We start from the raw sequence: 10,729 nt of genomic DNA, 5'->3' as shown, positions 1-10,729 counted from the left end.
GAAAGATAGGTGATAGATAGCTAGGTAAATAGGTAGGGAGAGGGGAAGAGAGAGAAAGAGAGAAACAATGAAAACTGGCAAAGCCATACATATTCATATCATTGTGAATGTACTAGCTACTGTTTACTTTTACAATTTACCATTTGTTTAAAAAAATAGAAGACTTTATCAGGTTGTAGTCAGTGTATCAATTGCTCTTTTGGCTCTACCTTCTTTGTCCTGTCTTGCTTCCTATGTAGAAGGCACTGTGCTAATCTCTGAGGATACCAAAGCAAAAATCAAATAGTTCCTGCTCTCCAAAGCTCTTATTCTTCTGGGGTTAAGGGCATATGTACACAAATAGTTAATTGCAGGGTAATTTAATGTGAAAAAAAGAAAGTATTAACAAGTAGGGGAGGAGAGGCTGAGTGTCAGGCTAGGATACATGGATAAGTGGGCACCTGAGTCTTAAGGAATATAAAGATTCTAAAGGGAATTAAAAGGAGGAAATTTGAGGCAAGGCAGATGCCATATGCACAGAGGTGGGAGATAAAATACTAAATTTGGAGAGAAGTCAATAGCCCCATTTGTCTGGACCGTGCAGTGTGTGAAAGGGAGAGATATGAAATAAGTTTGGAAAGATTGGTTTGAGACACACCGTAAAGAGCTTTAAATGTCAAGCTTAAGTATTTGCATTTTATCTGAGATGCAGTTGGGAATAACTGAAGGTTTTTGAGCAGGGAAAAGTCATAACCAGATTTTTGCTTTATTAAGATTATTTTGGCAACTGTGCAAATACTTGTTTGTAGAAGGGAGAGATTAATAGCAAATATTAAAATAGTTTGGTCAAAGGGTGAAGAAAACCCGAACTAGGATAATGGTTGCGTGAATGGAGAGATGGGGATGGGTGCAAGAGATGTTATGGAGGGAGAATTGGCAAAACTTGGCAACTAGTTAAATGTAGGGGATGACAAATAGAGAAGAGTCAAGGCTGATATTGAAATTATTTACCTGGGTAACTGGGTCAACAGTATGACTTTTATTGAAATAGGAAAATTTGGAAGAGAGAAAGAATTAAGGAAGAAAGTTCTGTGTTTGACATGTTGATTTTGAGGTACCAATCATCCAAGTGGGTTTATCCAGCAGACTGTTGTGACATGGAACTGAAGATCAAGAAAGAAATTAAGGTTTTGTGTACATATCTTATATATATACACACACATGCATATATACACATATGCATACAGATATGTGTATACACATAGACACACATAGACCCTATCTATCTATCTATCAGGCAGCTAGGTAGCATAGTAGATAGAATACCTAGCCTAGAGTCAGGAAGACTCATCTTCCTGAGCTCAAAATTCAGCCTCAGGAACTTACTAGCCATGTGACCCTGGTCAAGTCACTTAACCCTGTTTGCCTCAGTTTTCTCATCTATAAAATGAGCTGGAGAAGGAAATGGCAAACCACTTGAGTATCTCTGCCAAGAAAACCCCAAATAGAGTCATGAAGAGTTGGACACAACTGAAAAATGACTAAACAACATATAGATACATAGATATCTCATATTATCATATGTGTGTATACATACACACACACATATATATACACTTACACATACACACACACACATATAACACTTCTTTCAGTCATTTCCTCATTATATTATTCCTCAGGGATGGGGGATTGAATATCATGATTAAGCATCTGTAAGTAGGCCAGTGTATCTGGATCATAGAGTGTGTGGAGGGAACTAAAGTAAAAAAAAAGTCTGCAGGGATAGGAAGGGTCCAGGTTATGAAGAGCCTTAGATGCCAGAGGACTTTGTATTTTATTAGAGTTTATAGGGAGCCATTAGAATTCATTGAGCAGAAAGGATGAGGTGGGGTGATGTGGTCAGACCCATACTTTAGAAAAATCTCCTTAGTAGCTGAGTAGAGGAAAGAATGGAATGGGGAGAGACTCAAGGCAAAGACATCAGTTAGAAAGCTATTGTGGTAATCTAGGCAAGAGATAAAGAGATCCTAAGCCAAGGCTACGGCTGTACGGGTGTGAGAGAGATGTTGTAAAGCTGGAAACAAGATTTGGCCACAGATTGAAAGTTTGGGATGAGTGAATGAGAGTGATGAGTTGAAGACGATATAGAGGTTTCAAGACTGGGTGACTGAGGGGCAGCTAGGTGGCTCAGTGGATAGAGCACCGGCCCTGAAGTCAGGAGGACCTGAGTTCAAATGCAGCCTCAGACCAAACACTTGACACGTACTAGCTGTGTGACCTTGGGCAAGTCACTTAACCCCGATTGCCTCACTAACAAAAAAAAAAAAGACTGGGTGACTGAGAGGATGAGTAGTGCCTTGGACAGCAATAAGGATGCTTGGAAAGGGGGAATGTTTGCGGAGAAAATTCTATTGAGGAATTCTGTTTTTGAATGTATTGAGTTTGAGGTCCCTACAGAAGATCTAATTCAAGATATTCAAGTGGCAAGATATCTTTCCTCCCGAAACACAATGTTGTATCTCTTTAGGTAAGGATACTAGGGTCACAGATTTGGTAAAAAAAAAAAATAGCTCAGAGAATCTTTCTTATTTCTTTTCACTCTTCAAGTACTTAAAAGGCTGACGTGGGATCAGGAAGAGTCAGACATGACTGAAAAATGACTGAACAACAACAACACGTGGAGAAAGGATTAGATTTGTTCTGCTTGGCCTCAGAAGACACAAGGAGGAGCAGTGGGTGGAAGCAGCAAAGTGGCCAATCTGGTCTTAATGTGAAGAAAATCTTAAAAACAAGAGTCAGCCCAAAACAGTAAGGGCTGCTTCAGAAGGTAGTGGGCTCCCCCCTCCCCCACTGCAGACCTTCAAACAGAAGTTGGATGACCACTTGATAGGGATGTTAGTGAGAGCATTCTTGGACTAAATGGCTTCTGAAGCCCCTTCCCAATCTGAGTGTCTGTGATGCTGTGATTCGTTCCATTAACCAAGGAGGGCATGCGTGTTTAATGGGTACTGAAGACATCAGAGCTTCTCCCACCCACACTCTCCATTTTCTTCCTTTGCAGCTCAACATATGCTCAGCCTGAAGATTACTTGGCTACACACTCCAACAATTTCCTAGGGAATACCAGATTGTCCAGGGCAGTCGGTGACTGTTAGAGAAATGTGCATAGCTCAAGTATTGGATTTAAGTCTGGATTGAAGGCACTTCCTCTTCAATACTAGTATTTTTTATCTAATCCTACTTATTTTCCTCACCATAGAAACTTTCCCAGGTCTTGCCTTTTCAGAGATGTATTAATTTAGAGAATTGGGCATAGTTCTAGCAAAGCTGCATAGATTTCATTTCCTAGAAATAACTGCAATGTTAGTGAATACAGGTCATTAGGGAGGAAGGAAAAAAGGAATGTCATCTAGAAAGTTAAATAGTAAGGGTGTAAAGGTGGTAAGTGTAGACTATTAGAAAGTTAACAGTGAAAGTGGGGAGAGAAATAGGATGACACCTTGATGGAACAGCAAAGCCAAGGGAATTCTCACTTTTCAAAGCAGATATGCATTCTCTCTTTCTTTAGTAATAATAAATATCAGGAATGATACAAGCAATGATAATAATGTGGCATAAACAGTGATTTTCTTATTGGCAGGAGATTGTAGATGTCAATAAGTGGTGGGTCCCAGACTTAGGCACTGGTCTAATTTCAGTTACTAAGTGGGTGAGTGATTGGGGGTTAGTCACAACTTCTCTGTGATGATAATAACAATAATAATGTTAATAACCTTTGCCCTATGACCTCACAGGGCTGTTGTGAGGACCAAATGAAATAGAAGACATAGAAGTACTCTGAAAAGTCTCCACAGATTCAAGGGGCCATTTTCATTATTATTAAAGAAACAGGAAATGTACATCTGCTTTTGAAAATGATAATTCCCTTGGTTCTGCTTCTCTCTCAAGGCATCATCTTATTTCTGTCCCCACTTTTACTGTTAAACGTCTAGTACTTTATACTTGCTGCCTCTCCATCCCTACTTCCTGCTCACTTCTAAATATCCTGTACTCTGGCTTCTTTACCTAATACTCTACTGAAACCAGTTTTTCCAAGGTCATAGGATCATAAATATAAAGATGAAAGTGATCTATAATGTCACCTAGTCCAACTCTTTCATTTTACAAATAAGGAAACTGAGGCCCAGAAAAAGTTGAGCATCACGCCCAAGGTCGCTAGGATAGTAAGTCCTAGAGTTTGTATTTGAACCCAGGTCTTCTAGGTGGTACAGTGGATAAAGTGAGAAAGACTCACCTTATTAAGAACAAATCCATCTTCAGACACTTACTAGCTGTGTGACCCATTTAACCCTGTTTGTCCCAGTTTCCTCATCTGTAAAATGAGCTAGAAAAGGAAATTGCAAGCCACTCCAGTATCTTTGCCAAGAAAATCCCAAACGGGGTTATGAAGAGTCAGACATGACTAAAACAACTGAACAACAATTTCTGACTCCAAATATAAGATTCTTTCCATTGCATCATGTTGGTCATCATTGACCTCCTAATGGCTGAACCAATATCTTTTCCCATCTTCATGTTTCTTGAGAGAGGATACATAGGGTGTTGGACTTGTAATCAGGAGGCCTAGGTTTTAATTTTGCCTCAGAAACTTATTAATTGTGTGATTATGGAAGGGTTGCTTCCCTTTATAGAGCCTCAGTTTCTTCATCCATAAAATGGAAATAATGGCATTTATGGTACCTTACCTATTTCAAAGGATTGTTGTGAGGAGTGCTTTATCTTAAAGTGCTACGTAAATTGAGTTATTATTGTTTGCCTTTAGGCAGCATTTGACACTGAAAACTATAAGCGGGGCACTCCTACGTGATACTCTCTGATGATCGCTCTCACGTTAGTTGCTGTGGCAGGGCTTCCTTCTGCCTTTCTGTCTACTTCTCTGGCTAATGCATCTTGGTTCCTTTCTTGCTTCTTTATCCTCCTTTCACCTTCTAAATATGGACATTTTCCCAAGACTCTGTCCTCAGTCTTCTTTTCTTTTCTCTCTATATTCTCTACCTTGAAAATCTTATCCATATCTATAGCTTAACATCATTATTTCTATACAAATGACTCCTATGTCACCATCTTTAGCTTTGACTTCTTTCCTGAGCTCTAGTCTCAGAAGCCCAACTCTCCGTTGGCATCTTCACCTGTATGTCCTGCTGATTCCTTAGGTTCAAAATGTCCAAAACTGAACACATTGATAGCCCTCAAAAATATTTTTAATTATTTATTTTATTCTGAACTTAAGAAATAAAACAAGCATTTACATGACTTAAGTTTTGGGGATAAGAATTTATAATTTGGTAAAAATTGTTAGGAAAACTGGGAAACAGTCTGGCAGAAATTGGGCCAATATCTTCCACCATTTACCAGGATAAGATCAAAATGATAAATGACTTATATATAAAAAGAAATATTACAAAATCTTCTTATTTCCCTATTGCTATTGGTTGAGCCAATCTCCAGTCTCCTAGGATCAAAATCTCAATGACCTTTTTGACCTTTCCCTTCCGTTTAGTTCTCATATCCAAACCCAATATTTCCAAGTTTTACCTACTGTATTCACGATACTGTAATCATCTTTCTCTTCTGTCCCTTCTTTACTACCTTCATTGCCACCACTCCAGTTCATCCTCATCATCTCTGTTCTAATAACCTCCTAACACATCTCCCATATTCCAAGTTCTAACATCTATAATCCACCTTTAATACTTCAGCATTTATACTTTTTCTAAACATCTATAATCCGCCTTTCATACTTCAGCATTTATACTTTTTCTAAAGTCATTACATTTTCATAATGCACCCCTTCAATCACTTCTATCTCCTATTCAAAAGCCTACAATAGTTCCCCATTACCTACGTAATACTCTGCTCCACCCTACCTTCTCAGACTTCTTTAGTAGTTTTCTCCTTCACACACTTTCTGTTCCATCTAAACTGGACTATTAATTGTGCCTTAATCTCATCCTGCCCAGTCTTGCCTTCAAGCCTTGGTATATACCATTCCCTATGCCTGAGAATAGTCTTCTCTCTCTTCGTTTCCCATTTCTACCTTTTGGCATTCTTTCCCTTCTTCAGTGCCACCTCCTCCAAGAAGCCTACCCCTAAATCCCTAAGCTAAAGGTCCTTCCTAGAATTTCTCAGACTACTTTGTTTGATCTCTCCTATCTACTTAATCATTCTTAAACTGGTGTTATGATTATTTGTGTATATGACTCAACTCTCTAGATTATAATCTCCTTAGATAATTTTTCATTGTTGTATTCCCAGCATCTAGCATAATGGCTAGAACCTTTTCTCGCCCTTCGATCCAGATCTGTGATTTCATAGTGTTTATAACTCCCATTGTGGAAACCTTCTCCACTGAATTACATCAGTTCCCTGAGGCGCTGAAAGTTTAAGTGACTTGCCAATGATCAGAAAGCTAGTTTATGTTGGAGGTAGGTCTCAAATCCAGGTCTTCTTGGTTCACTCAGCTTGGCATCTTCACCCTGAGGCTAAGCTGCCCTGACTGGTGAGAGAGTAAAAACTCACCTAACATATCTAGACAGTCCCAGACTTCATTCATGTCATCCACCCCAATAGGGCATCTTGCCATATCCCCTCACACCATGGGAATACCCCTTACTTTCCACCTTTCTCTCGAGAAAGAGTAATCAAACAACTCTGTTGCTTCTGGAAAAGATGGGACAATTATCTGCATTATGGTTCCACTTACTGTCCTTGTGACTCCACAGGCCAAAATTCTTTACCTGATTCAACTCTCCCCTCTAAGTTTTGTCTCTACCTTTTAGAATGTAAACTCCTTGAAGTCACAGATGGTCTTGATTTTGTATTTGTATTTCCATGTTTAGCGTGGTGTCTGGCATATAGTAGGTGCTTACTAAATTATTTTTATTCATTCATTTCTGACTTCAAGGCTAACTCTCCATTTATTTCCGATTTCAAGGCCAATCCTATAGCTTGAACACTTGAACACACACTTGAAACTTAGGATAATGCCTAGCACATTGAAGCAGCTTAATAAATGCTCATTGAAGTAGAGAGGGGGAAAAAATTGCTCTCTCTAAGCATCAGTATCATCACTGCAGAAAAAAATGGAAAATGATGTCTTTTCTTGTGGGATTTCCTTCTTCCAATTTTTCATATAAAATCCCAAAGATGGCCAATTTCTCTCCCAATTGCACATGCAATTCCTATTGAAGCCATTGACAATTTCAAAGTTCTGTCACATCCAAAGTCTAAATGCATAAGAGTTAAAAGACTTCAATAATACATGTCTTAAAAATGAATCTGTGTGGATCTTCACCCTCTCTGAGAAAAATATTGAATTAAAGTTGATAGCAATTTCATACACGTACTTTGGGAGCAAAATTTGACCCTATATGACTATAATACTTACCTGCAATGTACCAGCCACTTTAGCCCTCCCTGCTCCAGAACAGAATTTGTCAGACACCATTATAAGAGGCCTTTATAATATGGACAAATGTCCATTAGGGACTGAGATAAGGTAATTACTGTAAAATTCACTCCCAACAACAATATCCTGAGTTACAAAAGACAGGTAAAATAATCCTTGCAAATAAAAATAGACCCAGAGCTCTCTGCTTATTTCATGATGAGGAAGCCTACAGATCTGGTTTGGTAATTAGATTAACAAAACCCCTAACTAAATTTGACATCAGATCCTAAATAGATTTGACTCCTTAATTTACCTTTCTCGTCTCTTGAAGTTACTTCCAGAACAACCTTGTTACAAGTTAATCTTATTTTAAAAATAAAAAATAAATAAACTGTTTGATTCAGCTCTACTATGGTCACTTTCACCACCAAAGGATCTCCCTATCTAACTGTTAGCATCATATAGTAACATAAATAATGTTTTTATGAAAAATAACTATTTTTCCAAAACTCTATTGAATAAATAGCAAAAGAACATGAATTTTCGTGTGTTACGTGAATCCAAGGGACACTGAGGCTAGCACTCTTAATTTTGTTCTATGGGCCTAATGATGTCATTTCCCAAAGCCAAGTAGGGAGACAAAAGATGGGGGAGGGGCCCATGGTTCAGCCTGCAGAGCTAAGGCAGGAGTGTTCACATAACACAAGGAAAATCATGAACTGTTGCTATTTATTCAATGAAGTGTGATGTCCTGGAACCCTTGCAAGTTCAATAGGAATACTACTGACGGTGAAAATGATTGTAGTGAAGACCAAACTCTCCCATCCTTGAAAAAAAGATTTCATCTTTGTATGATTTAGGAATCTATCTCTATCTTGTAGGTGTTAGAATCAGGATCATTATGTACAATTTTATTTAATAAACATCTATTGAGCAGATGAGCAGCTAGGTGGCCCAGTGGATACAGTACTGGGCCTATAGTCAGGAGACTCTTCTTCCTGAGTTCAAATCTGGCCTCAGACACTTAGTAGCTGTGTGACCTTGCTCAAGTCATTTAACCCTGTCTACCTCAGTTTCCTCATCTGTAAAATGAGCTGGAGAAGGAAATGGCAAACTACTGAAGTATCTTTGCCAAGCAAGCTCCAAATGGGATCATGAAGAGTCAGACATAACTCAACAACAATAACAATAATGAGTACCTACCATGTGAAAGGCTACGTGCTAGGCTCTGGAAATACAAAACGAAATTTTTCAAAGGGCCTTTGCTCTTAAGTAGCTTAATGAGATACAACACTTAAACAGATGAATGCAACCCAATCAGAAAGAGGAGAAGACATTAATTAAGGGGCCCAGGAAAAGCTTTCATTAGGCCAGCAGTTCTTAAATTTTGGGGTCCCAGAACCCCTTTACACTCTTAAAAATTATTTAGGACCCCCAAAGAGTTTTGTCTATATGGGTTATATCTATTACCATATTAAAAACTAAAACTGGTCATTTAAAATATATTTGTTAATTCATTTAAAATAATAATAAATCCATAATAGGAACATAATGTTTTTTATGAAAAACAACTTTTCCAAAACAAAAAGTATTTTTTAAGAATAGTGGCATTGTTTTACATATGTTTGCAAATCTCTTTCATATCTGGCTTTATATATTATAGAAGACAGTAGGAGTCTCATATCTTCTTTTACATTCAATCTGTTGTGATATGTTATATTAGTTGAAGTACAGGAAGAAAATCCATCCTCACACAGTTACATAGCTGAAAAAGGGAGAAGTATTTTAATAGGCAAATAATGTCCTGGTATTATTATGAAAATAGTTTTGACCTCACCAATCCCCTAAAAGAGTCTCAAGGTCACCCAAGGATCATCAAACTAGGATCACATCAAGGATCCATCGTCCTTGAAAGAATCCCAGGATTCCAAGAGGTGGAGCTGTGGAGGGAGTGCATTCAAAACATACAAGACAGTCTGTGCAAAGACATGGAGGTGGGACCCAGACAGTCATGTTCCAGTAAGAGCAAGTAAGACATTTAGACTAGAGAATGAAGTCTGCAAATGTAGTCCAAAGTCAGACTGTGAAAAAGAATTTTAAATGCCAAGATGAGATATTTGCATTTTTCCTAGAGGAAATTAGAAACCACTGAAAATCCGTCAGGGAGTATCTGGTCAGTTTTGTTTTAAGAAGATTGTTTTAGATTATTTATGTGGAGAATGGGTTAAAAAGAAAGGACAATGAAATCAGGTAGAAAAATTGGGAACTCTGACAGTATTGCTTGGAGCTGGGAACATAAGTTTGGAGCATGAACACCATTATTTTACTTAGCATTCATAGGGAGAGGTAGGGGCAGCTAGGTGGCAAGATGAATAGCATTCTGGGCCTGGAGTCAGGAAGACTTTTCTTTATGAGTTCAAATTCAGCCTCAGAGTAGGGTGTGATCCTGGGCAAGACATTCAACCCTGTCTGCTCTAGTTTCCTCATCTGTAAAAGTGAGATGGAGAAGGAAATGGCAAACCACTTTAGTGTCTTTGCCAAGAAAACTCCAAATAGGGTCATGGCTAGTCAGCCATGGCTGAAATGACTCAACAATAACAGCAACAAAGGGAGAGGTAGAGTGGTGTAATACAAAGAACTGGGTAGTGCTTCTGTGTTGATCACTTTGTCCGATTGAGCAAATCACTTAATTTCCAAAGACTACTGCTTTCTTATCTATAAAGTGTGACAAGCTAGATGACCTCCAAGATCCCTTCCAGTTGTAGTATTCTACGTTCTATGCTCCTACTTTCCACCTTTTACCTATTAGGTAGCTGAGCACTGACATAAAAAAAGCCTTGCAAAACTAGGTTCAAATAACCATGTGTTTAGTGTGAAAAGTGTGAAAACACTCTGAATCAGCCAGATTTATCTTCTATATAGATAAAATCCTGCCACATGATTACTTCAAAAGATAGCACATAATAATACTAATTACAACTAATGCTTTATAATAGATGACACATGGTCACTGACAGCATCCATTAAAAAGTGAAAGCCATTCTGTCTTTTTGACTGGAGATGGTTTCCATGTTGAGTCAGACTAGCTGTTGAGTGATAGGAACTAGATGTAATGCACATAGAAATCCACGTGCTGGCCATTCTAAGACACTGGCATAAATGAGCTTGGCTGAAATCTATATAATTCCTAATTTTCATGCTAGGTTGTTAGGACACAGAAACAAAAATGAAATAATTCTTGCCCTCAAAGACCTTACATGATGGAAGGGCAGGGGGTGCACATACAACATATATTCA

This window comes from Vombatus ursinus, unplaced genomic scaffold, assembly GCF_900497805.2.
Source record: "Vombatus ursinus unplaced genomic scaffold, bare-nosed wombat genome assembly UNPS02006779.1, whole genome shotgun sequence".
NCBI classification, from domain to species: domain Eukaryota; kingdom Metazoa; phylum Chordata; class Mammalia; order Diprotodontia; family Vombatidae; genus Vombatus; species Vombatus ursinus.
The sequence above is the reverse complement of the archived record's forward strand: the minus strand, read 5'-3'. Positions refer to the sequence as shown.